Raw genomic sequence first — 27,336 nt, 5'->3', positions numbered from 1 at the left:
ACCATTGGGTTGTCATCAAGGCCTTGCAACAAGAAGTCCTCAGTCTGTTCTCCACCTGCAAAGGAGCAAAGAAGAGATGAGCAACAGCAATCCATCAGCCCTGACCGGGGCCTGGAGACAAGAACAGGGTTCCAGGAGGGATCCATGCTCTAGGAAGGACTCATTAAGAAAGACAGAATCCCTGTCTTAGAGAAACTTACAGGCAAGATTTAGAGGAAGAAGCAAGGCAAATATGGAACTATAGAATGAAACAGGAGCTGGGAAGATAGGTCAGTGGGTAGAACCTTGGCCTTGCAAGCACGAAGTCTTAAATCCAATCCCCAGAATCAACATAGGAATGCTACGTGTGGTAGCACACGCTTGTAATCCCTTCACCAGGAGGCAGGAAACACTAGTCTAATTGGTGAACTCCTGGCCAATGAGACACTGTCTCAAAGGAGTTGGATGGTGTGCCCTAAGATGAAGCTCTGTTTGGCCTTCACACACATATGCCACAACCCCAAACTTCCACTCATTAGAAGAAGAAGGACAAGGATAAGGACAAGGAGAAGACAAGTAAAACCTGTAATAAGGACTAGAAAGGGTCTTGCTGTTGGCAATGGAGCAGGAGCTATGGACAGTACTTGGAGCAGCCCATGTTGAACAACACGGGATGCTTACATTTGCTTGGGCTTGAGAGCAGACAGGCTACTGCCTGTCTTAGGACTGAGCTGCAGGCTGGTCTCTACAGCCCCAGTCACAGATTGATCCTGATCTTTGGAATTCAGGAAGTTCCAGACAGTATAACCAAATCCTATCACATGAAAATTCAGCTCTCAGCCCTGTTGTTGTGTTTTGTTTGTTTTTTGGTTTTTCGAGACAGGGTTTCTCTGTATAGCTTTGTGCCTTCCCTGGAACTCGCTTTGGAGACCAGGCTGGCCTCGAACTCACAGAGATCCGCCTGCCTCTGCCTCCCAAGTGCTGGAATTAAAGGCGTGTGCCACCACTGCCCTGCTTGTTTGTTTGTTTTTTTACAAGCTGTTTTTCTTGCCTGGAATTCTGCAGCTCAAATTTTGAGAGCTGCTTATCCTATGGAATAGAATTCTCTGGAAAGTCTTTTCAGGTTCCATGGTTCTGAAATGCTACAGATCTCTGTAGGGACACTTGCTACTCTTTGTCTTGACTGGTTTTGCTTCCCACATCTTTCACCTGCTACTTGCCCAAACGCCCTCAGCATGTGCCCAGTCCCGGGCAACACCAGCGTAGACAGAATTCGATGCTGATAAATGGGCAAGGACAAGTAAATGAGTAGGTTCATTGGAGGAGTAGATGTTTATCAGATAAAATCATCACTATTAAAAATCCTCCTATTAAATGAAAATCTGTAATCAGTTAATAGTCGTCAGTAGCATATATTGACAAGAAATAAAAAGAATAACAAAATAGCATCTATCTATCGCTGACTGTCCTGAGCCCCGTGTGTGGTCCTTCGTATAGATTTCACTTTACAGCAGCCCAAGGTGAAAGTGCTGGTCTAACATCCATTTTACAGATGAGAAAATGGAGGTAGATATTGTACTAGCATCTTGAGGAATTTGGTCTGATGTGGTATCTCTATACTGAGAGGAGCCATTCATTCTTATTTGGACACCTCACTCTCCACATGGGACACAGCTGATGTCTGTGATGGGGAGAGAGGGGTTACAAGACCTACGTGTCTCCTCCTTTTTTTTCCTTATCTCGAATTAGTAAGGACAGCTTGACCTGTGTGGTCCCAGTGAAAGGTCCCACACATTTACCTCCCCTTTGCTGCCCCAGAAGGCACTAGAGCAGTGTTTCTCAACCTGTGGGTCATGACCCTTTGGGAGGATTGTCAAACAACCCTCTCACTGGGGTCAAATATCAGATCTTTATATCATGATTCATAATAGTAGCAAAATTACAGTTATAAAGTAGCAACAAAAACAATTTTATGATTGGGGCTCACCACAATATGAGGAACTGTATTAAAAGATTGCAACATTAGGTTGAGAAACTGCAACAGGGGCATTTTGAGATGCTGGATCATCTGGGCCACCCGTTTGCATTGGTATCTGGTCCCCTCGTCCTGAAAATACATAAACTTTTAAAGGTAACATACATATCTGCATTAACACAAGTACAGACTGTGCATTGTACACAAGTCAGCCAAAGATAATTTCCTATGTGTTTGAGCAGGTAAAATATACATCACATGTCTTGTAGTTATTTCAGGTTTATGTTTTTGTGTCTGTAGTCAGGATTTCAGGGGGTCTTCCTCGATCAAATCTGATCATCTCTAATTTTGAATGAATCCATAACTTCTCATTCTCTTGGTGGCAGCTCGCAGTGTCTGCCCTGACCCTGCCTTTCTTCTCTCTATCTCTTAGATTTCCCACCTGGTTCCATCCTGCCCTGCCATAGGCCAATGGAGCTCTATTTATTAACCGATGGGAACAGCACATATTCACGGCCTATAGAAAGACATCCCACAGCACTTCCCCTTTTCTGTCTAATCAAAAAGAAAGTCTTAACTTTAACATAGGAAAATTACATATAACAAAACAGTTATCAAGCAAGAATTACGGTTACAATATCTAGTCTATTTTGTATTTGGCAAAGTTAAAGAAAATATTCTATCGTCTATCCTATTTTTGTGAGTCTAAAGTTTTATAGCTAATTTATCTTTTATCATGACTAAGGGAAACTATAATTACCCATAATTACCCATCTTCAAGAAATCAAAAGGCCTTGGATACCCAGACATCTACAGCAGAATGGAAGGACCTATTGGTACCAATATACTCTACAGGGTAATATCCTACTGCCTAACATCAATGTCTCTTTAACTCTAGAAAGGTTGTGGTCCAGATTCAATTATTAATCAAACTGGCTTTGGAGTTGGAATGTGACTCTCTCCTTCTCTAAACCCAAACATGTTGCTAAAGGAAAAAATTAGGAGATTCTGTCTCATATCAGAAAAGCCAACTGGTGCAGGACAGAAAAAAACCAATAATCTAGAGACCATTGCTGTCAAGATTCTATATCTCTCCACGCTTATTCTTGATTTCTCGGAATCCTTCCTCACATGTTGTATCATCTTAAGATTCAAACTTTCCACTCTAATATTAATAATGTTCAAGTTTTCCACAGTGAAAAATAAATCTTTCCAATAGCAACCCCTAAAGTTTCCAGAAGGAAGATGGGGCCCCACAACAACCACTCTACCTGGTCCATAATGATGCCAATTGTACCCAAAAAAACACCACTCAGTGATCAGCTTTGAACTGCGAACTCTTCAGGACACTTTCAAGGTAAGATCGATGGCTCATCATATTACACTTCTAGCCAGAACCTCAGATAACCTTGCCCTTTACTCTGAGACTGGCTACAAACATTACAGCTAGTCCTTAGGAGACTTAGCCATTTAGCTTTTTTACAGGATCCCACAGAGATACCGTCACCCCCTAGACAGCGGGAAGCAATTTTAAGAAAACCCCGTCCCTTCTCCCAAAAGGTTTCATTTTCTCAAGGTTATGGATAAATTGTTATCGGGTTGGGAATGGAACAATAAAATTTAGACTCAGGATTCTTTTTTGGAAAAGAAAAAGGGGGAATAGATAGGAATAGGATATTGAGGTAGATTATTGTATCTACTAGTAAACTAATTTAGCAAACTACCAGTCTTGGATAATTTGCACTGATATGGATTCTTGTATATTGGTACAAATGTAAACTGTTTTTCTATTCCTATTTAAGATAATTTGTATATTGATGCAAATTCAAAACTATAATTGTTCATATTGTACACATGTTCCTACTCCTATTTGAAATCTTTGTATATTGATATAAATGCAAAATTATACTTATCATACTGTATGTATGTTCTACCTCTATTTAGGATATTTTGTGTATTGATACATATTAAGAATATGTTGTCATATTGCATATTGCACTATACATTTCTACCTCTGTTTAAGATATTTTGTATATTGTCACAATTTTGAGGTCATTGTCCTTATACTGTATATCTATCTGCTTATAGACTGTTTACCTGGATAATGTGAAACCTTAGTCCTTAGGTTATTTATGTAGATTATACTTACAGATTAATAGTCACCCATGCTTGTCATATCTATAGTTATGTTGGTTAAGTTTTCCTGATTTACAATAATATATGTCAGAAAGATAGGTAATCTTCAAACACTTCATAGACCTAGATAATATGGCATTTAAATGTTTTGATAACTTAGAGTTCTGTTGATGTGAGACACAATTGCTCCTGGCCCCATGGATCTGATCCCGAGAGAATGTTGGGCATCAAAGACACTCCGTTTGGAAATCTGTCTTATTTTTGGCACAAAATGGCCTGCTGGACAAAGAACTGCCCTTGCCTCGGCTGCTGACAGTATGCATGCTGTCCTTTCTGGACAAGCAGGACACAAAGAAACGTGACCGCTGAACCTTGCCAAGACAGGTAAAATAGTCTTTCAAAATTCCTACTTCTGAAAATGGTCTGTCAGATATTCTGGGCCTGTAGCCAATATGGATGCCCCAATGGTGCTGAGAAACATTAGGTGACTGTCCAGGCTGCCAGCTGTCTCTGTCTATTCTTGCAATTTTTTGGAAATTGCTTGCTTACACTTCCTGTTTTCTCAGATAACATTATTTTCCTTCTCAGGTCTTTGATGGGGTTGAAAACTAGATAGTTACAGTTGTAATCCTCTCATATCTTAGCTAAGAACATTTTAGGTACTAAAGTTAGACTCTACAGGATAGGGCAGCTATTGGAGTAATCTCTGTAACATGCCATTTACCTATGGTCTGGACATTTCTGGACATTTAGCATGTGTTTCTTGTTTGATGTTGTTCTTGTTGGTTGTAGTTCCATTTTTGTTTATGTTATTACCTTTCCCTTCTCCTGAACAATACTTGATAATCATTCTTACCATATATAGTTTGCATTAGGTTTAGAACCTTCTTATTTAGACAAAAAGGGGAATGTAGTGGTATTTGCTCCACCCATGACCTTGGGCTATAGGGCCTGAAGAGGCAGTGCTTCCTGCCTTCCTACATGACTTCTTAAATGGAAAGGGCGAGGGATCTCGTAGCTCCTTGATTCTTCCTGGCATGATCATACAGCCAAGTGCATTCGCTCCCAGATAGAACAGAGGACGACTTCAGCTGTTTCCTCAGTTCTGTGTTTGTGAGTGTATTTCCTCAATTTATATCTTAATAAATCCCTATTACCCATTAATAGACTCACATGGTTTGATCTTAATAAAAAACCGCTGAATTAGATGCTCTAATTCTCCTTTAAATCACTTACACTGGTAGCCTTAGGATCTGGAGCATAGTAGAAATTGAAAAAAATAACAAGAAAGAAGAGACAGAGGGGAGATATATCTCCAGCACAGCAAACAGGGACTTCATATTCACCCACTTATTCCCTCTCTACCTTTTCTCAGGACCACATAAATATGTTACATTATCTTCTTTTGTCCTCATTCTTCCTAAAGAGTACATTTCCTTATCCCATAGTCTCCTCATGAGACTCCTGAGGTCCCCAGAGATTTAACAATTTGATGTCCTAGAGGCCAGAAGCAGTCAGGGTTTGAACTGAGGCCCACTTGGCTCCAATGTGATGTAGCTCAGGACTTTCCAAGCACTCGGGCCCAGGAACACCACGTATTTGCCCTCAATATTCTCTGGTGTCAGAGATAGAGTCATAACCACCTTTCCTGGCTTTTGTTAGCATTTCCTTTAAAAGCATGATTTTCATGGCAGCTTTTTTACCCACTGATGGAGGCTGTAAAGATCCCATTGACTGGTACAGAGCAGTCGGTGGCTATCAGTCAGACGCTGACACTATGGTGGTTGAAGTATCCGGTGGTTCTAGTGGGAGTATTCAGATTCCCTGTCTCGACTTCTGTTGTTTTTTCCTCTTTGGTTCTTTAGCAACTTGTGTGCCGTCTTGTGTGACCTGTTTGCGCTGGCTGCGAACCTGTTGAAAGGGTGCACCCGCCATGAGAGACAAGAATCCTGTCTGCACCCCACACTGTTTGCTTTGTGAAATTCCAGACTGTTTAATCTGCTCTACCTCATCCTAATAACTCCAGATTCCACTTTTCTTAATGACTTTCCCCTCCTTTAATGCCTACACAGTTATCTTTGAAGAAGGCCTCGGTGAATCATTTGCAGGAAATGGGGGGCAGGGGAGGAGTGTGGTTGGAACAGCAGATGGCTGAGTGTGTGGGCACATTGCTGTGTCTGTTGTTCCTCCCGCCACGCTCTGGAAACAAGTCTCTTGGAAGACAGATATTCATTCCAGGGTGGGGGCTGCATCCGCTTTCAGGTACTAACATGTAAATCCACATCCGCTGGGATGCATTGTAGACATCCCAACCCCCAGCCTCAAGCCCAGGTTGCGATAGTCTCCTGTCCTTGAAGTTTTGACATTAGGCCTTCTAGACATATAGTAATAAGCCACTTCAACGAGTGGAAACAGAATTTTTCATGCCGTCTCTCTCTCTTTTTTTTCTTTCCTGCAGGATATGAAGTAAGTGTGTGGGTATTCCTCACGTGTTGTAGTTCCAGCTCCCTGACCTTATAAGGGGCTGGCAAATGCTTCTATAGAAGCTGGACTGTGTTTTCAGAGAAAAATATAGGTTAAGCGGAAGATCTCAGATTGTTCCTCCTGGAGCTTGTGGTGATCTGGGTGTGGAAAGGAATAACGACCATATTAGCTGGACTCGATTTCTAGAATTCAAAGCAGCATGGAGTTGGAAAGAGTCTGACTTTCTCAGAAGGCTTCATTTATCCCCTTTCTTTCTTCCATTTAAGTTGCCAGATGTCATCCACGTATGTACTAGGGGAGAAGTAGTTGCTATTTTATTTCTCCATGTATACACTCATTTAATTGACAAGCTGTCGTTGGCTGTTCTTTCTTTCTACTTTCATGGTTACCATCTGCCCTCCAGACCCATTCCATAGCACACAGGTATGCAGAAGAGGGACTGTCCTGTTGTCCTTAAGTCAGTAGGTGTTTTGGTAAAATATCTTTCTAGAATTTGGGCTATGTCTTAGCACAGACGACTACATATGACTTGGGAACAAAACACTGTGGTTTAGAGCACATCTGATGAATGAATGCCCTAAGAGATATCTTTATCTTTAGCAGAGGAGAGGGCTTATTTGGTAACTGCTTGCTGTACAAGCATGAGCATCCATATAACAAGCCAGGCACAGCAGCTTGCCTCTGTGTCCCAGAACTGGGAAAGCAGAGACAGGGGGATCCCTGGGACTTGCCGATACGTGAGTTCCAGGTACAGTGAGAAATCCTGTCTTAAAAACAAGGTGGAGTAATAAAGAGGACACCTGAGAGTTACCATTGGCCTCCTCACACACACATTCACTCACAATCACCTTTAATAATAAATAATAAACATCATCTGGGTAAGCATGAGTAAATTTGGTCCAGAAATCAATATGCAGGGTCACAGAATATAGTTCACAAATCACAAATCAAGATCATAAATTTTGTTAATAGTAGAATTTCCACCCCCATACTCATTATGATTAAGTGGCCTTTTATCTGAAAATCTTTCAGATTGATCCCACAAAGATACTAATTCTTAGATCTTAATTATTTTTCATAATTTTTTTTTGTTGTTGTTTTTTGGTTTTTCGAGACAGGGTTTCTCTGTGTAGCTTTGCGCCTTTCCTAGAACTCACTTGGTAGCCCAGGCTGGCCTTGAACTCACAGAGATCCGCCTGGCTCTACCTCCCGAGTGCTGGGATTAAAGGCGTGCGCCGCCGCCGCCGCCGCCGCCGCCGCCGCCGCCGCCGCCACCACCTCCCGGCTATTTTTCATAATTTTAATACACAACTAAATAGACTTTCTTCTTCTTCTTCTTCTTGAGATTTCCTAGCTTCCCCTGGCCCCATGGCTTAGCTCTTTCCAAGTGATCTGGGGAGAGGGTGTGACTTGGCATCCAGTCCCAGCAGGAGGGACCTCCATGGCTTGAGGACACAGGTGTGGTGTGAACGGGCTGCACGCTTCACGTTTCATGGCTGCTTTCGTCCCTCTTCTTCCAGGCTCTTCGGTGAGATCTGTAATCTAGCTTCCCTACCCTCTCCCTTAAGTGGCTGAGTAACAACCCCAAAGTACAGGGAAGTGAACATTTAAATCAAGGGATTAGCATCCAAGGAGAAAATGCCCTCTTGTCTTTTCTTCCTTACCACCGCCCACCACTCAAGAGATCATCAAGGTGACTTGCAGGACACAGCAACTGGCTGTGTTTGCTTACAGTTATGGCCAGATCCCTAACACATCACCTAGCATTTGTATTTCTTCCTTTCCTGCCTCCGGCCTCCCACCTTCATTTTACAGCCTTGGGATTTCTTCTCCCGGCACAGCCTAGGGTTTTATTTTCCAGAATATTTGGCTAAGAATTACATGTATCTGTATCTATCGCCCTTCCACTTGGCTTCTTGCCGACAGCCTGATGAGACAGCTATAGATCTATAATCCGTATGAAGGAGAGCTAGAGTTATTTCAGTGAATTGTCTCTGTGTCAAGGATACAACTCTCGCCTAACTTACTGGGACTTGAATCTCATCAGCCTGTGGTTAGATGTTGGCCAGAGGTTGAGCACAGTGAGGGTGCATGTTCAGAATGTGTGAAGCCCAGGGATAAATCTCCATCATCAGTAGAAGAGAAATTGAGTATGTTTGGATGCTAGTAGTTACTTGGTTGGATCAGTTGTTGCCGGCTACCCTAGCCGGGTAGCTCTCCTGACAAACCCACTTCCTTGTCTCTACCAAACCAGCCACACGGGTGGCTGGCCACTTCTTGACAAGCAGGAACTCCCACCTCTGTGCCTGAGACAAAGCCGGTCAGAGCAGTGTTTGAAATCTTTCTCATTCAGGAATTTTCTCATTCTGTTTTGTGTATATTTCGGCTGCCAAACGAAATATGATATTTAGGGATTGTAAACAGACACTTAAAACCTTCCCAGATGGAGAAAGAAGCAAAGGGACTTTTCCCATTTCTTCCTAAATGGGTGAGATGGTATCTTTTGGGGGGTGGAGGGATGGAGGGGAAGAATTAAAGCCTTCTTGGAAGTCTTGCTTTCTTTTTCCTGCTCCCACTAAGGCAGGAACTGTGAGTAGGGTTGGACCATTGACGCTCTTAACTTCATGACTTAAATCCCTTAGTAAGTTTGCATGGATAATCTATGGCTGAGACAGAGTTTATGGCAAATGACTCTTCTGGGGTTGAAATAAGATAAATAAACCCTACGGGGAACCTAAATAGTGAGGACAGGTCCCATTGCAATTTAAGATTGGAAGGAAAAGTCAGGCATTGAATTATGTCTCAAAGTATACTTGAAGATAGTTGAGTAACTCTACATTTATTTTTTTTCCTCTGTGAAACTAATGGCTGATTAATGGTATTTAAATCTAATGGCTATCATGAATGTATCATTATGGTTGTATATTAAGGTATAAAAATAATATTGAAAATCTACTTAGAAATGGGTAAAGAATAGGAAGAGATAGTTCAGAAGAAATGAAATGCATTTGTTTTCTGGTTGCTGATTGAACCCAGACAAGGCTAGGAAAATGCCCTACCACTGAGCTACATTCCCAACAGAGGAAAGGAAATTCAAATAGCCTTTAAGTATCTGGAAAAAGCTCAACTTTGATAATATTGTAATACTTTTATAAATTAAAATAATCTAATAACTGGACCTTTAACAAAAGAAATACAGATTAAAACGTATTATGTGATTGTCAGTACTTATGTATCAGCTCAGCAGAGGGTTGTGGTGGAATTTTGAGAGGAATATATTTTTTTTTTAAGAAATCCTTTTATTTAATTAATTAATTAATTTTATTTTTTTGGTTTTTCGAGATAGGGTTTCTCTGTGTAGTTTTGGTGCCTGTCCTGGATGTCGCTCTGTAGACCAGGCTGGCCTCGAACTCACTGAGATCTGCCTGTCTCTGCCTCCCAAGTGCTAGGATTAAAGGCGTGCACCACCACCACCACCACCACCACCCGGCAAGGAATATCTTCTTGGTGGAAATTCAAACTAGCAATTTTTAAAGAAGGCATTTGAATAATCCCCATCAAATTCCAAATTCGTGCACTCTGACCAAACAACTCCACATCTAAGAATTGTGGCTGTGCTCACATAAAAGACGAATATATAAAAATAAGTTATAGCTTGTGATAGCAAAACTGATTCTGATTAGCTAAATAAATTATGTGGTGATCATGTACCACAATACTGTGTATCATTAAAAAGAATGACATTGCCGGGCAGTGGTGGCGCACGCCTTTAACCCCAGCACTCGGGAGGCAGAGGCAGGCGGATCTCTGTGAGTTCGAGGCCAGCCTGGGCTACCAAGTGAGTTCCAGGAAAGGCTCCAAAAGCTACACAGAGAAACCCTGTCTCAAAAAACCAAAAAAAAAAAAAAAAAAAAAAATGACATGACGTAGCAGGAAAAGGCACCTGACGCCAAGCCTGACACCCTGAGTTCGATTCCCAGAACCTACATGGTGGAAGGAGAGAACTGACTCCTGCAAGCTGCCCTTTGACTTCCCATAGACACATTATGGCGCCACCCCACATAGAGACAAATAAGTAAATGAGGAAAAGAAAATATAGACTAAGGAAGTTAGGCCTGGTGACAAAAAACCCTGGTCCCAGCTACTTGGAAGCTGAGGCAGGAGGACTGCCAACCTGGGCTACACAGAGTAACTTCCAAGCCAGGCTGGGTAATTTAGTGAGACCCTATCTCAACATTTAAAAGTAAAAAGAGGGCTAGAGATACATTTCAGTAGCAGAGTCCTTGCTTAGCATGTATGTCATCCTGTGTTCAGCGCCCAACACTTGGGGGAAAGAAAAGAATGAGGAAGCTCTCTATTTTCTGGAATGAAGCCATCGCCAAAGTGGACTGAAGAGAAATGTGTGAAGAGAAAACTCAAATTGTATTCACAAGGGCTTTGTCTGCGAGACCCGTGTCATAATAATGAATATGTATATGAATTCGTATTCTTGTACAGAGACTGTCTGGATAGACATGTTGGAAGCCAGCTAATAGTGGTTGTCTTGAGGAGAGGTAATGGGTGGCCAGGAGAGACACGCTTTCGCTTTATATTATTCCCTTCCTTTTGGATTTTATTCCAGGCATAAGTATCATGTGCCCCCAGATAAATCAATAATGTTTTATCTTTTTCAGTTTTGGTTTTGCTTTTACTCGGTAAAACAAACAAAAAACAAACAAACAACAACAACCCACCTGTGCATACTTATACAAAAGGTATAATATACTCAGACATTTGAAAGGAGGTATGGTTGGTTTCGTGGGTAAACTATCTTTGCAGTTCCAAATCCCATGGCAACCATCAACCGCATACATTTTTGTTTAAAAGCGAGCAAAACATCTTTAAAGATTCCACCAGAACAAGGACTATCAAGTCGCTGCCCACTGTACTACTTGTTCGTGAGCAAATGACCCTTCGCCTGCATGCGTGATTCCTGCAAGTCCGCACAGTCGGCTTCCGGCTGCTTTCTCGGAGTTCTCTGAAGTGAAAGAATCTTAGCGTCACACCGAAGAATGCACGAGAGAGCAGGCTGAGATCTGTGAGATGTAAACTGTCCTTAAAATAAGAACGAAGTTGTGTGAGGATTAATGAGGCTTATTTGTCTGTTCTTTGTAATCTTCTGATTGCTTTGTGACGAGTTTCACCAGTGCGTTCGTTTTCCAAGAAATGCCTGATAACAGGAAAGGAATGAATAAGAGTAGCTCACTATCCTAGTGCACAGATTTCCACTTGCAGGAACTAATCATTTATTACTCATGCACATGTACTTCAGAGGGGAGTGTATATTCTTATTATCCCCTCCCTGTGGGTTCATGGTTTGTCTCCTCATAGTATCACGCTGTACCTATTCAGCTTTCATTTCCTTTTCTGTTTCTAATTATTTATGTTAGCACACCTTTAGCGGTTTTATTAGGACATTTTTATACATGCACATTATGATACTTTGTTCTGACTGTCCTCAGCTGGACCCTCTGTTCCCTTTGCCTGGTTCCAGAGAGTTCTTTTTTTCTGTGTTCATGTCTTATGTACTCCCTGATCTCACACCCCCCTGAGATGTTCATTTTTCATTATTTTAACATGCCCTGCTTTTTAAAATCTCTTATGGCTGATTTTGGAGTGAAATCTACTTTCTCAGATGACAGATTAATTACACCAGCTTGTTTTCCCGATGCTGTTTGCTTGGTAGATCATCGTCCATTCTCTGACTCTCAGTCTGTAGATGCCTTTACCAGTGTGATGTGTTTCTCGTAGGCAAGAGTTGAGTCTAGTTCTTTGTTTTGTTTGCTTTTGTAACGGTTTCATTGTAAAGCTCTGGCTGCCTTGGAGTGTGCTATGGAGACCAGGTTGGCCTCGAACTGCCTGCCTCTGCTTCCTGATGGAATTAAAAGCATGCACTATCAAGTCCTGCTTGGATCTAGATTTTCAGTCAAATCAGCCCACTTTGTCCCTTTGTTGGTGAGCTGAGGGCATTTACTTTTAAGCTTGCTGTTGGCAAACGATTACTAATTCCTGTGACTGTGTTTTCCTGGATGCTTGGATCATTTGCCCTGGATTTTCTTCATCAGAGTTAGAGTTTGCTGATTTACTGTGTCGTCCACGATGGGTTCCTTTTTGACTCTCATTTCTTCTGTCTCTATCATGAAATCTATTTTTTCCTTACTGAGACTCTCTTCCCTATCTGTACACAGCAGTGCTTCTCAACCTTCCCAATGCTGTGATCCTTTGGTACAGTTCCTCATGTTGTGGTGACCCCCAACCATAAAATTATTTTCATTACTACTTCATAACGGTCATTTTGCTACTGTTACAAATCACAATGTAATATCTGTTGTTGTAGAATATTATTTTAAGATGTGTTACATTTGTTTGTGCTGTGGAGCATTTGTTTAATGATGCAAACATGTGTTGCTTTTCTTTATGTTGCATTTGTTTAACTCTGTGAGGCTGTGTTACTGTGCCTGTCTAAAACACCTGATGATCTAATAAAGAGCTGAACGACCAATAGCAAGGCAGGAGAAAGGATAGGCGGGGCTGGCAGGCAGGGAGAATATATAGAAGGAGAAATCTGGGAGGAAAAGAAGAAAGAGCAAGAGAACAAGGAGAGGAGGACACTAGGGACCAGCCACCCAACCACCCAGTCAGCCATGGAGTAAGAGTGAAAGTAAGATATACAGAAGGAAGAAAGGGGAAAAGCCCAGAGGCAAAAGGTAGATGGGATAATTTAAAGTTAAGAAAAGCTGGCAAGAAACAAGTCAAGCTAAGGCGGGCATTCATAAATAAGAATAAGTCTCTGTGTATATTTGGGAGCTAGGTGGCAGGTCCCCCCAAAAAGCAAAAACAACCAACAACAATCTGTGTTTTCTAATGGTCTTAGGCCACCCCTGGGAGAGGGTCTTGCAAAGCCCACAGGGGTCATGACCCACAGGCTGAGAACCACTGGCTTATCATCTTCTCTTAAGTCCTTCCTGCTGTACAGGCTTTATGATCAGAGACAGCTCCAGTTCGTACTTACCTCGAAGTGTCCTTCATGCTACAGTAATTTTAAAAGGTAGCTTTGATGAGCGCAGTAGTTTGGGTTAGCAGTCAGGTACTTTTAGGGCTTGGAATCCATTATTCCGTGCTTTCCTAGCACATATTCAGATGTCTCTGTCTTTGTCAGTTGATTGACATTTTCCCCGTAGAGTTTTCAATATTGCCACGTTGCTCTATGTTTTTGACATCTTGACTACAATCTGTCATGGAGAAGCTCTCTTCACATCATGTCTATTTGAGATGATAAACGCCTATGATGTTTGAACGTCTGCAAGTCTCTCTAGTTCGGGGGGTACTTTCTGCTATAATTACTTCGAACATATCCTTTGCACCTTTGTTGTACACCTAAGCTCCTTCTGTCCCATATATTCCCCCGGTTCCCTTGACTGTATTACAGGGTCTGGGGCATTGTGATCATCTTTGGTGACTTTATTTTCCTAATTGATGTTTGAATATGGTATTTCCTCTCTCTTGTCCTCTGCCCCTGTTATTCCACATTCTGCTTGATCAAATCTATTGATGATACTTTCCCTCTTCCCTTGCTTTGTTTTTATTTATTGAGTTTTTCATTTCCGACATTTCTATTTAGTTTTGATTTTTCTTCAAAATCTCAATTTCCTTGCTGGATTTTTCTTCTATGTTGTTGATTTTTTTTTAACCCATGTTGCCAATTTTTCATCCACTTTGCTGAATTTTTCTTGTTAGCTGCTGTCTTTCTTTACCCAGTCCTCCACTGAATCACCTTGCTTGTTTACACTATTTTTCTGGTAATTGACCACTTTTACTTTTTTTTATTCTTGGTTTTTTTAAGACAGGGTTTCCCTGTGTAGCCTTAGCTGTACTGGAACTTACTCTGTAGACCAGGCTGACTCTGCCTCCCCAGTGCTGGGATTAAGGGTGTGTGCCACCACTGCCTGGGTCCATTTTTACTTCTTAAATCATCTAGCATTTTATTTCTTCCAGTATCTGAGTTCTGTGAGTGAGGAGTCACATTACCTTACTTTTTTCACATGTCTTGTCTTTCCATGTTGCAATTTAGATATCTGATGATTTGTATATCGATTCCAGTTTTATTTAGCAATTTTTTTTTTCCTGGAGCTGAGGACCGAACCGAGGGCCTTGCGCTTGCTAGGCAAGCACTCTACCACTGAGCTAAATCCCCAACCCCTTATTTAGCAATCTCATTGAGCAGCCTACTCAACTTGAAGTATCACTTAGAAGAAAGCAAACTGTGGAAGCACCTTCTGCCTGCCCCTGCGGGTGACAGACTGCAGCTATGTTCAGCTCATATCTGGGTGTATCAACCTTTTCCTCTGCACTTTTCAGAGAGTCTTTCGTTTCCTTTGTGGATCCCAATGCTCTTTCTATCTCTTTTGGAATAGAGTCTGTCTTTTCTTCCAACTCTCTTCTTCACTGGCACACAGAGGTGGCTGCTAGCCTGCCATCTTACCCAGAAATCCTATTTAGTCATGGTTTTTTTTTGAGGGAGGGCTTCTCTGTGTGATAGCCCTGGCTGTCCTGGAACTTACTTAATAGACCAGGCTGGCCTCGAACTCACAGAGATCTGCATGCCTCTGCCTCCCTAGTGCTGGGATTAAAGGCATGTGCCACTACCACCCAGCCCTTTCTTCTTCTAGTAGTGAGGATTGAATGTGAGGCTTCAAATATTCTGAGCAACTGGTCTACCATTAAATGACAACCCCAACCCCCCTTTTTATTTTTTGAGACAGGGCTTCACTACATTGCCCAGACTATCCTTGAACTTGGAATTTTCCCACCCTAACCTCTCAAGTAGCATGGATTACAGTTCTGGACCACCAGGCCTGAGCTCTTAACTGTTCTTTTCTTTCTTCCTTTTTTTTTTTTTTTTTTTTTTTGGTTTTTCGAGACAGGATTTCTCCGTGTAGCTTTGCGCCTTTCCTGGAACTCACTTTGTAGCCCAGGCTGGCCTCAAACTCACAGAGATCCGCCTGCCTCTGCCTCCTGAGTGATGGGATTAAAGGCATGTGCCACCACCACCCGGCGTACTGTTCTGTTCTTTTCTTGAGTAGAACATCCCTATGCGATTTACCTTTCTATCTCCTGAATATCTTATACTAACTCAGCACTAATATGGAATATGGGATTTTTTTAAGGTGGAAGACAAACGCATTTTGACAAGACTTAAACCAGTCTCAGTATGCTCTATGTGTTCTCTCATAGATTCAAGTGATCCTTTTCCAACCAAAGTGAGCAGAGAAATAGTGTATGGTCCAGGGCAGTGGATTCCTAATGGCGGCAAAAGTCTTGATAGCTGAAGGAAAGGGCATGGTTAGGTGCCCTTGTCTATAAGGACAGATTGCAAGCTTCAAATGACAAAGTATAACCTGGAGAAATTTTGCCCAGTTCTTAACTTAGATATTGTATAACCTTCTCCTAGCATGCCCAGCTCACAGTTCTGTAAGAGTAATAATAGGAATAGCATCTGTGACACTTTTGTTCATAACAGGAAAACCAGGCCTTTCCTTACAAAATTTCTCAGCAGAACAGTGTTTGTAACCACGCAGGTTGCAAGGGCACTCTCATCTGGAAAGCGAAGGGCTCTTCTGTTGAAGATGTCATTTCCTGGGTAGGGACTCCTCGGCATTTCTGCAAAAGAATACTTCAATGACTTCTGCAGATTCTTTGACTCGATTGTCAATTTTTCAGTAGGCTTGGAAAATTTCATAATAAACCATTAAGGGGGGGGGGGTGATGACAGTTTCTTTTCTCCAAGAAAAATCATTGCAGCTCGCATTTAAAATAACAGTTCTCCCTTTTCCTGGCTGCAGTTGCAAGCATCTCTCGGTACCACTCTGCATGAGGTAAGGTAAGTAGTTTGTCATCGTCTATTATTAGGGAGGGATTCTGAGTCATGGAGAAGCGAAGTGATTTTTTCCAGCCTCAGAAATAAAGGGATGAAAACGAAGCTGGCTGATGAGTGCATTATTTTAGGATGAGGACAACTGTGTTGGTGTAGTCTCATCTTCCTGGACAATTGCAAGGGCTTCCTAATTGGTTTTCCTGCCCCCAGTTTCTCTGCTCCCTACAATGTACTCATCCCATCGTTACCGGAATTACATTCTGAAATCATGTCACACCCCCTTATAAATATCTCTGATAACTTGTCATGCTTTCCCTGTGTGGTGTGTGTGTGTGTGTGTGTGTGTGTGTGTGTGTGTGTGTGTGTGTGTTTGGCAGGGGGTGGGATGGGGGGTTAGGGTGGTGGTGGAGGGGGGAGCATCTCAAGCTCAAACTGCTTCCCACGGCATCTAAAGCCCTTTTGGGATTCTTTTGTTTGTTTGTTTGTTTTGAGATAGGATTTCTCTGTAGCTTGGGAGCCTGTCCAGGAACTCACCCTGTAGCCCAGGCTGGCCTCGAACTCACAGAGATCCGCCTGCCCCTGCCTCCCAAGTGCTGGGATTAAAGGCATGTGCCACCACTTCCCAGCACCATTTCAGGATCCTAAGCTGCCTTGCCCATGTCCTTTGCCAGTCTTCTTCCTCTTTACACTGCTCAGCTACACTCCGATGATCATGTATGCCCATTGCTCCAAAGCCCACCCCCATCTCTGCCCTAGAACACCTTTCTTTCTTTATGCTTTGCTGTTATGGTGTGATGAAGGTTTGATCTCTAGCCTGGGGAGACACTGGGAGATGATGGAACCTTTAGGGAGTGGGGCTGAAATGAGAAAGTTAGATCACTGGAGGGACACATTTGAAAGAGATAATGGGAACCAACCCATTCTTTTCTCTCTTTGTTTCTTGGCCAACATGAGTGATCGTTCTCTTTTGCTACATGTGTCCGCATGGTCCTTGACTTCATCACAGGTTCTGGAACAGCAAAGCCAGCTGATGCCCACCTAAGATCTCTTTAACAAAGAGATCGTTCTTTTTTGTTTGTTTGTTTATTTTGTTTTGTTTTGTTTTGTTTTTCAACACAGGGTTTCTCTGTGTAGCCCTAGCTGTCCTGGAACTTGCTCTATAGACTAGGCTGGCCTCGACATCATAGAGATCTGCCTGCCTCTGCCTCCCGATGTGCACCACTACCACCTGGCCAAATCTGGAGTCTTACACTCTAGTGGCCACAGGTCCCACATCTGGGTTAGCGTCTTTACTGCATTTTTTTCATGATGGAAGTGGAACCAGTCCCACATTTAACTGGCCTTCACTCCCATAAGCCTTGGCAATGAGCAATCTAGACAATAGTCCTTTTCCTTGTCCTTAGCACTCTGAATAGCAGGGGCCCCAAAGGCCTCGCGCTCAAGCAAAAGTGGCAGATCTTTCAGTCTCATGGAGGCAGATCCTAGACACTGTGACTGGAGGCTACACGGTCATTCTATAGATTGATCATGCAAGATCCTTGGCTCACAACTCCTCCAACAGTAACGTTGTAAGCCCCTGAACTTCAGCAAGAAATAATATTTCAGCTGGGCCTGGTTTTACAAGCACGTTGTCCCAGATACTCAAGGAGGTGAGGCAGGAGGATTCCAAATACAAAGCCTGCCTTGGCAAGTGAGTGAGACCCAGTCTCAAAGGGCTGGGCCAGCACTTGCCTTGGCACGTGGAAAGCACTAGGTTAAATGTACAGGAATACACCCAGAGAAGGAGAGAGTTCATCTGTTGTCTTTTATGCTAAATTGAAAAAAAAATTCTCTGGTCACTAAGATGATTCATATTGAAGAACGTCACAGTCGTCTATACTACAGTGGTTATACTGATTTACATAAAAAGTAAATTCTCACTGGGCAGTGGTGGCACATGCCTTTAATCCCAGCATTAGGGAGGCAGAGGCAGGTGGATCTCTGTGAGTTCAAGGCCAGCCTGGTGTAATCAGACGTTTCTTGTCCCAACCACTGGGTCTCAAATAACCAAATCAGAGGCTGAATATGAATTATAAATGCTCAGTCAATAGTTCAGGCTTATTGCTAACTAGCTCTTACAACTTAACCCATTTCTTTTAATCCATGCACTGCCCCAAGGCTTGTGGTCTTGGCCTCTATCCCATGTTATGTGTTCAACTCATTCTCCCTCTGGCTGGCATGTCCTCTCACTCCACCCTTCCTCCCATCATTCTCAGTTTGGCTTTCCCACCTAACATTATCCTGTTCAGCTATTGGCCAGTCAGCTTCTTTATTAAACCAATCACAGTGTACAAAAAGGATTTCCCACAGCAGCCTGGTCTACAGAGTGAGTTTCAGGACAGCCAGGGCTGTCTGAGAAACCCTGTCTCGAAAAAAAAAAAAAAAAAACCAAAAACTAAAAAACAAACAAACAAACAAGAAGTAAATTCTCATACAGCTATCATAACAAAAGGACAGAGAAATGTAAAGTACTATTCTTTGGGAAACTGGATAGATCGAGACATAGACCAGCAAGCACTTTGGATTTTGGATGTGTGGGTGAAGAAGACAAAGCTTTTGGTGGGTTTAAAAGAGCTTGATGGGTTACAGCAAAAGATTGTTCATGCCAGACATTTAATAAAAATAATCTTGTAGTCTCACGTATGTAAACGTTGCTATAGCAACCGTGTGAGCAGGTGGATTGCTCACTCAGAGCTGGCTGTGAACCTCCTCGGTGGCACAGTCTTCCTCACCCAGAAATGGAAGGTTTCTTCCAGTCACACATGGGTGCCTTTCACACCCAGCCCTTTCATCTGACAAACTCCCTCGGGGACATGAAGGGAGAGTGGAAATTCCCGGAGAACGAGAGTCCTTCCATGCCCAACTCAGTATCAGTGTGTGCTCCCATTGGGGAGGCAAGCTCAGAGTACCTGGAGATGATGGGTGCGTGGCTCACCCAGTAGATTTCCAGTCCCTTTCTAGTTAGAATGAGTGTGCAATCCACAGCAACAGGAGCAACGGAGCCAGCAGTGATGGAGGGTAGAGAGCATCTGCTACATCAGCAGGTGTGTTCTGGAAAACCTCTGGCGTGCAATCCCCACTTGTAGCATCCTGGTGTCCCTGGGTTTCTCCACATCTCACAAAGCTTTCCTAGGCATGGTGGTACACACCTTCCATCTCAGCACGCTGAAGGCAGAGGCGGGTGGATCTCTGTGAGTTCAGGCCAACCGGTTACACGCAGCTAGTTCCCGGCCAACCAGGGCTACCTACCGAGATCCTGTCGCAAAAGAAAAATCAAAGATTGGCTTTGGGACTGTTTGCCTCAGCGACGAAAAGGAATGGGAAAAAGGAATCCAGCCACCAGCATCACTATTATTACTGTTATTAGTGTGAGTGCATAGTTAGGGAGGTCCATGCTATGGCTCAGGTACAAGTGAGAGGATGACCTTGTGGAATTGGTTCCTCCTTTTCACCTTTACAGGGGTCTCAAGATTCAACTCAGGTCACCAGGCTTGCCTGGCAAGTGACATTTTTTTTTAACTTGCCGAACCATTTTACTGCCCGTCCTACTTAATTTTTATTTTTCCTCTCACATTTTAAGTATTTGGGTTTTTCCCTACTCCTGAGAGTTAAGTCAGCGCTACTGTGTTTTTCATTATATGATCCTTTTGGGCAGGGATAATAAACACTTTTGGAGGGGTGTGTGTGTGTGTGTGTGTGTGATCAGTGAAAACAGGTAGCAGGCAGTGAATTATTCTCATTTTAGGACTCCTACCCTGTTACAAATATAACCCAATGACTGCAGTAGTCCAGTAGAATAGTATTACTGTTTTACAGGTGGAAAACAGGAGCTGTGAGGAGATGAAGTGGTTTCCCTCAGGGTCGCATGTTACAAAGTAGTTAAAGCAGGACTAGAATCTAGCTTGGTCTGACTCCGGAACTCCTAGTCTTGACCAGAAAGATAACATTTAACTAATTAGGTAGACATTGTATCCTACGACATAATTCAGAAGATGCTGCACAGCGACTTACCCTAGTGCCCCCCCCCCCCCAAGTCGGTTGGGTGCAGTACGAACTAACAAGGCTTCAAAGGGACCGGGATGTGAACTGGGTCCCTGACATTTAAGCTCTGGCTTCACAATTGTAAAACTTGAGTGATGGTATACCGGCTTTGCAGGGGTATCATGGCAGATCAATTTTTTTTTTTTTAACATTTATTTATTTACTGGGGAGGTGGGATATGTGTGCCATGGCCCACGTGTAAAGGGCAGAAGACAACTTGTAGGGGTCAGTTCTTTCTTTCTAACCCATGGGATCGAGCTCTGGTCGTCAAGTTTGGGGGCAAGTGCCCTCACCCGTTGACCCATCTTACTAGTCCAGTCATGATAGATTTAATACGTACAAATCTGGGTACAAATAGACCGTAACCATGGCATTATGTCATGATGTATCAAGACTTGACTCTGACTAATGAATCCCTCCAGAAGCAGCACTGCTTAGACTGAAATCTGGGGGTTCCACCAGTGTGTGTGTGGGGGGGAGGTGGGGGGGGGTGGGGGGCTCTGAGTTACATTTGAGAATCCAAGTTAAAGCCCGAACACGGTCATATCCACTGATTGCTGAGGGAAAATAGAGGGGGAAACAGGGTGGTGTGAAATAGTACGTAACAGATTCTCTTACACCATGGCAGTATGTGTGCTGCTCACGTCCATGTCAAAAAAGGAACGTACTATGAAAGGATAGTCCTAAGGCCAATATAAGGAGGCAAGGGGCAAACACTCAGCCTAATCCCCAGGATCTGACCCACAGGGTGCATGCTGGGAAAGACTCCAGAGGGAGGAGTGCATATGTAGATGGCAGGGGCTTTTGGAAACAGTTGGAGGGGGCTGCCGCCACTTCTTCTGAAAAAGCAAAAGCAAATGGGCTAGCAGAAATGTCAGCTTCCTGGTGACGGCCTAACTATATACTTCTCTACTCCCTACTCGGTGGAAAGAAACAGCAAAAGGAAAGAATTGGGTGTTTTCCTAATGGAAGGAAGAGAACAAAACCTTCTTCAGAAGTTAGCATCATCTTTAAACGAATTCACTTGCCGCCGGAGACTGCCAGCTTCACAAGCATCTTCTAGATAAGGTCTCTGTGGAGTGTGGAAGGTAAAGCAACTGGTGTTGTTTCGGGTGATGGGAAACAGAAATGCAGGAAGGCAGATGGTGGCTGTTATGTTGGCTAAGACCTGATGTTCACCACACTAAGGTAGTTTGCTTTTTCCTCCGGTAGCATCCCTTTGGCAAGGTGTGAAGGCACCATCCTCTTTATAGGTGATCTCTGGCACCCATCCTCCCTTTATATGCTACGGACAAGAAACTGGCACTGCCACCTCCTTCGGGGAAGTCATTAAACTGCACTCAGGCTCTATCGCTCCTCTACGGGGCCCAGTTCCATGACTATCATTGTGAGACATGAACTGACTGCAAACCAAAGCCTGCAATTAGTTCTGATGGGTTGCGCTAGTGGTATCGGACATGGGGGCAACTTGAAGCTCTAACTTTGTGCCCGGCCAATCATGCATATGATCAGTGCATCCTGTTGTCGATCCTTTAGGCCTCTTGGGTTCCTGTTTCTGCTGTTCAAGCATAGCTTGCTGTCTTTTCAGGCCCCTGTCAGGAGAGATCTCAGGATGAATTTCACGCATTCTCGTATACCTTCATTTTAAATCAGATGATTGAAAACTGTACTCTTCAACCAGAGTTAGATTTCATTTTAAGGTTTAGCTGCTCCAAAAGCCCTTGTCCTCCCAGGACATCTAACAGTAAATTGTGAATATATTACCTGCCTGTATTTTAAGTCGGTGCTCCCAAAACACCCTCTTCCTGTTTGTTGAAAATCCGCTTAGCTGTTTTCACATGATGTGTTAATAAATGTCATTGTATCCAGAGAGATTACTCCAAGAAGATTAAAGGTCGTGCTAACTCATCTGGGTCCTAGAAGTCCCAAAACTCCTTAAACTCAGGAAAATTCCTGCAAAGCCACACTGTTTCTCTAAGGGCCTAAAGAAAATGTGTTAACAAAAGACTTTTTAAAAGCTTTCCGGGGTAAAACACCTAGAGAAATCCTGCAATGGTTGTTTAGTGCTGCTGCCCCGCCCCCTCATGCCTCCTCCCCTCACCCCCCAAACAAGGATCATAGAAAGTGCATGTCCCAGCTCGGCCTCTGTTGCTGTGATAAAAGATCTTGACAAAAAGCAAGTTGGGGGAGAGAGGAGTTTATTTCAGCTTACAATTCCAGTACAGTACATTATCTTGGGGGATGTCAAGGGAGGAATTCCGAACAGCTAATCTCATGCCATTCACAGGCAAGAGAGGAGAGAACCGAAGGCATGCATAGTCACTTAAGCTCAACTCAGTCTCTCCACTCAAAGACTTCAGGACCCTCTGCCTAGAGAATGGTGCTGTCCACAGGCAGGTGGGTCTTCCCACATCCATTATACTTAATTAAGATGATACGTTTCCCCCCCCCCCCCCCATCAATCCAATCTAGACAATCCCTCATTGAGACTCTCTTAACAATTTGTGTTAACTATCACAGTGCACTCTCTGCTTAGCAGAATGAAGTCCAAGATGACTTTCGGCGTCTCTGCTTTTTAAAATAGTCTCCTGTGGTTGGGGAATATGGTTCAGTGGTAGAATACTTCCATAGCGCATTCAAGGCCCTGCTTTCAATTCTCAGCACTATAATAAATGAATGAATAGCCTCCTACACATGAATGATACTTTAGAAAAGGATGGAAGGCATCATTATCAAGGAAGTCTGTGGTCCTTCTCTTGGCCAGAGCCTTTCTTTATCTTGGGAGAGAGTTTTTCCTGGGAGCCTGAGCAGGCAAAAGATCTGGGCAGACAAAGGGTCACACACAGCAGCAAATCATCTTTATTCAAAAATAAAGGAGTGATTTAAAAGAAACATCCTATTTGCCAGGCCTGGGGCAGCAAGTCTGTAATTCTGAACTCTGAAGGCTGAGAAAGAGATTGACAAGTTCAAGCAAGGCCTGCATGGGCTACAGAATGAGTTCAAGGCCAGCCTGTGAAACTCAGCAAGACTCTCGCAAAATAAATAATTTAAAAAGGACCAGGGAGTACCAAGCAATCTCCGGTAACACAAGGGGGAAAAAAAGTCATACTTAGAGTACCCCTCTTCGTGTCCTACACTTTTGAGTTGTCCCGTATCTCCACAGTCCTTTGAGTAAATATACATATTCCTAAAGGTCTTTCACACAAATAAACATATTTCCAACTTCATACATCTCTGCATTCTCTTCCTTGCTTAGTTTTCTGCACAGCACTTCTTCTTTCCAACATAGTGCATAATTATTTTATTTCTGTTCTTATGGGAAGGTAAGCTCAAGGAAAGTAGGCTATTGCCAATTTTAAAAAGTATATTGATTTTTATATTTTTTATTTTATATTTGTGTGTCTGCGGGTGCGAGGTCACCTATGCAGATGAGCCAGAAGACAACCACAGATATTGTTCCTCAGGACTACTGCTCACCTTGCTTTTTGAGACAGGGTCTCTCACTGGCCTAGAACTCACCAACTAGGCTGGGCTGGCTGGCTAGTGAGCTCTAGCGATTTGCCTATCTCTACCTCCTTAGTGCTAGTATGACAAATGTTGGTTTATATTTTATTTATTTATTTATTTTTTGAGACAGGGTTTCTCTGTGTAGTTTTGGTGCCTGTCTGGATATCGCTCTGTGGACCAGGCTGGCCTTGAACTCACAGAGATCCGCTTGTCTCTGCCTCCCGAGTGCTGGGATTAAAGGCGAGTGCCACCATCGCCCAGCTTTAATTTTAATTTTTTTAAAAATATGGGTTCTTAACTGGGTGGTGGTGGGGCATGACTTTTATCCCAGCACTTGGGATGCAGAGGCAGGCAGATCTCTCTGAGTTTGAGGCCAGCCTGATTTACAGAGGGAGTTCCAGGACAGCCAGGACTACACAGAGAAACAAACAAACAAACAAACAAACAAAAAGCGTTCTGGAGATTCAACTCAGGACCTCATAGTTGTTAGAAAAGCAAGCACTTTACCTCATCATTCTTGTCTATTTCATTCATAAGAGTTCAGCAGACACTGAGTAGTGCTGCCTCAATATCGGCGAGTGATAGAAGTAACATCTGAACCCAGGTCCACACTACTAGATAAGCAACTGAAATTGTGAGGGTTAGAAGCTACGACATATACCCCAAGGAAGAAAGAATGTTCATCTTGTGAATGGTTAACTAGTGAAGAAAAACCACCCGGTGTGTAGAAGGGCAAAGAAAGAGCCTTAACCTCCCTTAACATATGTGGAGTGTGTGCTACTGAACGTGTGGCTGAAATGCAAAATGTACAACTTAGCAACTTAAAATCTTGTGCGTCTTAGCAGGAAATGGAAGCTTAATGATCTTTGAACCTGGTCATCTTGGGTCTGACCTCAAAACCGGAGCACATTCTTTGTTACCGTATAGCTTCAGGCCAGTTCCTTAATCTCTGTTATCCAGTGTGTGTTAAATTTCCTGAAGACCGTCCAAAATTACCCAGGTGGACAGAAACAAGGCTATGCCCGCCCTACAGTACTGTTTCATACATACTGTTTCAACTGTCTTGGTTTGATGTGATGAAGCAAAAATTTTAAATGCAACTGCAAGAAGTAAGACACTGTCTAGATCCACCCAGCCATAACAACGCTACGGTGTCACTTGAGCCTAGGCTAGGACCTCTCCTGTTTTATTAAACTGGAGTGAATTAAACTGGTTTGGGCAGTCCTCTGAGGGGTCATCTGCAAGTGAAAGAGAGGCTACCAGGGAGAGTTTGGATCAGGAAATAAACCCCCCCCCCCCCAAAAAAAAAAAAAACCAAACTAAAGGGCTCAAGCCATTTTGTAGGTAGGTTAGCTCAGAACACATAAACACACCAGCCAACAGCACACTATTACCAGGCCTTTCATTGTGTCCATTTAATATTACAGCGGCCCTACAAAATGCAAGGAGAAAGGATGTAACTGAGCGCAGTTAGCTAGAAAAGGTCTAATTTCTTGGAGGCAGTGGGAGATAGCTCAAACTCAGAAACACCGGTACAAATGCTTCGCTTCCCACGCGTGCCAAGACGTTACGATCATCCTCCCTAATCTCGGGTGGCTTCGCTTTAAAATTCGGTAGGAAGAAACTCAACCTCCTTCCCTCTTCTGTTTGGAGGTTGAGGCTCTCCCTTCACGTTTCCGCGGCAGAGAACCCTGCTCTCCTCCTCCTAGCCTTTGGTCCCATAGATGAAACGTCTCGGGGTGGGAAAGCCTGTAACAGATGGGGAAGGATCCGGGGGCGTCAGCTGCAGCGCAGGCCTACCCCAGCGGGAATTGGAAGCCATCCAGGGAATTATGGGCGTTTTGTTCCCAGCGCAGCCCAAAAAAGGCGCGGAGAGAGGATGGAGGCAACCCCCCATTTCCATCAAAACGCTCCTCCTGGGGCGCCTGCCTGCGGGAGAGCTCCAAAATTGGCAACTTGGACCTCGAAGTCGCCCCGTTTAGCCCACATTTCCCCCAAACCCCAGAGGAGAAGGAGGAGGAGGGTGATTCAAAATGCAAACTGCATTGCGGGTGACAGCAGGTAGGATGGGGATGCGTGGCGCCGGGCTGGGGAGACCCCGTGACCTCAGGCGCCCTCCGCGCCCGGGATTCGGGAAGGGGCCGCAGCCCGCGCTTCCGCCTCCCGACCGCTGCCAGACAATGAGCGGTTCCTTTCCGCGGGGCCGGGAGGGCAGACCGGATCGGGACCCGCGCCTTCCGCAGGGCCCGCCGCCGCCGCCGCCGCCGCCGCCGCCGCCGCCGCCGCCGCCGCCGCCGCCGCCGCCGCCGCCGCACACAGGTGGTTTTCCGTCCGGGAGGGGCGGCCTCGGCACTTTTATATAACAATAGAGCTGTGCGCGCCGGGAATGCGCCCTCGTCGCCGTCGCGGCCCCCGCCGGCCACGCCTCCATCCGGCTCCGGAGCCGCGCCGCCTCCGTCCTAAGTTGCCTGCGGGCTGGTACGGGCAGCGGAGGTTGTCCTTGAAACTCCCCACCCTATCTTGGGAACCACGGGGTCCGGATACGGACTCCCCTGGCTCTCCACCCGCACTAGTTCCCTTCCCGAGGCGACAGTCCCGCGCTGGCCCTACAGGCGACCGCAGGGTCGTCGCGCTCTCCCCCCTCCCCCAGAGCAGCCGGGTTGTGGCCAGAAGCGCAGCGCGCAAGCGCGTTTGGAGCTTCTAGGGTGCTCAGTGCGGGGCTCGGGCACCGCAGGAACCAAGGAGGGATCGGGGACCGGCCTCACGGTCCACAGTAGCCAGTCGCCGTTTTCGCTTGAGTTCCCGCAGCCTGCAGCTCTTGCGGGAGCACTTCGCCTCGTCTCCCTGGTTGCGGGATCGTTGGTGAGGCCAGGCGTCCTAGGCACCTAACCTAGGCTGCCTTGCCAGACCGGTTCCTCTTAGAAGGCAAACTCCTGCTCCCGGTCTCAAATCATTAAAGGAGCACGACTCCCCCGAGCTCGGTGGGTGACCCGTGGTTGGGGGAAGCAAGATTTCCGGAACAATGGCTCAGAATGTCTCATGCCACCAAAGCAAAAGAAAAGTGTAAGGCTAGCCGACGAGGTTTTTTTCTGCACTCCCCCCCCCCCCCCCAGTTAAGAAAACCTGGGGTTGGAGAGCTTCTGGTTTTCTGGACAACCAAACGCTTGTTTGCTTAGTTGCTTCAAAATGTTTCAACAAAACCCTAGTTTGTTTCGAAAGATGTTGGATTAGCATTTAACACTTCGTCGGGTCACTAAAGCCC

Source organism: Peromyscus eremicus, chromosome 18 (genome assembly GCF_949786415.1).
Source record: "Peromyscus eremicus chromosome 18, PerEre_H2_v1, whole genome shotgun sequence".
Taxonomy (NCBI): Eukaryota; Metazoa; Chordata; class Mammalia; order Rodentia; family Cricetidae; genus Peromyscus; species Peromyscus eremicus.
The sequence above is the reverse complement of the archived record's forward strand: the minus strand, read 5'-3'. Positions refer to the sequence as shown.